This window comes from Palaemon carinicauda, chromosome 32 (genome assembly GCF_036898095.1).
Source record: "Palaemon carinicauda isolate YSFRI2023 chromosome 32, ASM3689809v2, whole genome shotgun sequence".
In the NCBI taxonomy this organism is placed as follows: Eukaryota; Metazoa; Arthropoda; class Malacostraca; order Decapoda; family Palaemonidae; genus Palaemon; species Palaemon carinicauda.
The window spans coordinates 59528246-59530745 of NC_090756.1; positions in this window are offsets into that span (position 1 = coordinate 59528246).

Here is a 2500-nt window from a genome sequence, read left to right on the forward strand (position 1 = left end):
CTTGCTATGCTCATAAAGAGATTTAATCAAATTTACATATTTGAGAAAAATTCCAAAATAATGCAGGACTCTCCACAGAATTGGCCGGCTTTTTCATAGTCCACAAATGCCATCAAAAGTGGATTTCCATATTTTACACATTATTTTACAGGTCTCAAAATGAGAATTTGGTCTACCTTTTCTAAATACGGTTTGTTCATCTTTCAGCTTTGATCAATCTTTCTCTCCAGTCTCTTTAGAATAAGCTTACTATGTATTTTTATAACTGACGTAAGCATGATTCTTCTGAAATTATTGCAACCAGTCATATCTCTTTTTTTTTTCCTATTTTCACCAAACTCATCAAGTTTTGCCTCTTCATGCCACATTCTACATAATAATTTTGAATATATTCTGGGAGTTGCTTCATTTCTGGGAAAGATCATCTCGGCAGTTTTTCCATCGTATCTAGGGGCTTTCCATCTCTTTAGTTTTTTAGGATAACTTCGACTTCAAAGACACTGAATGGAGGTCTTCATCAACTTAAGGTATCTCAATCAAATTATTTCATCAATATGTCCTTTTCATGACCTCACTAGTAAATTTTTCCATCTAAGGTGGTCTTTCTTCGTCTTCTGTTGTTATAACAGATCCACTTCTCTTTTTTATGGGTATATGCTCTCTTCTTAGCAACCGTCCAGATTTCATTAATAATTCTATGGGGAATTTTTACACTATAGCAACTCACTGATTTCATATCTTTGTCAGCCTCATCTGCTTTCCTGACTGAATATTCTCTCAAGTCACACCTGGCTTATCTTTTGACCTCATTATCAATACTAGAATACTTAGCATGCTGTACCTTATAATTTTCATTACTTCCTGCGAAACCTTCTACAATTAATTTCTGTCTTTATCCCTATTACCATTGGATATCCATGGTTTACTCCTTCTAACTATATGTCGCAAAATTTCACTACCAACTGACTGATATATGTTTTTATTTAAACCCCACTCTTCGTTAATTGTCTGCTATCCGTCTCTTGGTGTCAATGACTGCAAATCGATTCCCACATTAATTTGTAAATGTTTTTCTGTATTCATATTCTAGAAGCTTAGTTGCACCAAACCTAGGTATGCTATATACTTTTCTATTGAATGTTTTCAGTTTTAATTTCTCTTGGTAACAAGGAGCCAGTGATCACTACCAATATCTGCCCCTATTTAACTGGGATTTTTTTTTTCAGCGAAATATTTTTTTTTGGTGCAGAGAAAACTATAATAAATATAATGCACTGTTTTGATTTATATTTTGCAAGTAACAATCTAGTATTTACAGCTCCCGTTTAGTTAAAGCCTTTGAGTTCTTGGTTCCATCATAATTCCTACCCCTTCTCTTCAAACTACATCTGTTCTTCATGAATAGATATATTTATTGCCTTGATCTAAGGGTTCCTTACCAATCCCCTCATAACGTGTTTCGCTCAGGGCCAAGATGTCTAAACTATATTTCATGAATTTATTATCCACTTGTGATAACTTCCCAATCTGATACATGGTTCAAACATTCTGATTAACAATTTTTTTTTTTATTTTTATTTAGTATTTATAAACCGGTATGTTCTTATCAGCCCTCTATGCCCAGAACTGATGGCCATTCTGTTATCTTCTCTTTCCATTGACTCACTAAATCCATGAAAGATTAATTAGTTGGAGAGATTCATCAAAGGATAGCCAGTTCCTTGTGATGCACAGTGCCTCTCTAACTAAGGCATTTGATCCCTGTCTTTCCTTATTAACTCCAGTAAGATATATAAACTATGCAATATTCATTTTCACGCTAACTCCTTCTTACTATTATTTCTTCATTATCTTAACTATTGTAATATTATCGAAAAACTAACCTGTAGGTTAGTTTTAAGCAAATTTTCTAAACTCTAAATCGAAAAGAAAAACCTAAATATATCTTATAGCTTCGAAATCATATTCACTTAGAGGGTATATCTATAATACAATGTAAACTAATTGAACATTTCCAAGAAACTTAACAACATTTAAAAAAAAAAAAAATCTAAAATCTGAACGTGGTAACGTCCCTGACTATTAATCACCTGACTGGGGTTCAATTCCTGCTCTAACTCGTTAGTTCCTTTAGTCGCTACAACTTCACCATCCTTGTGAGCTAAGGATGGGGGCTTTGGGGTAGCCTGAAGGTCTATCTGCTGAGTCATCATCAGGTATTGCCTCGCCCTCTTTGATCCGACCTGTGGAGGAAATCATAATTATGCATATATGGTCAACCTTTAGGTTAGCGTCCTGGTGATAGGGCAAGAACTTTCCCTTGCCTCTACCGTCCATGAGTGAGCTTTAAACGTTTAAAAGAGCATAAAATTCTTGCAGATTAGCAAGCTTATATAATCACATAGTCAACCATCCTCCCTAATATATCTCAAAGCCTTTGGCATTTTTTTTTTCTTTGAAGAAAGATTATGTAAAAGATATCCTCTCAACAGTTCATTGA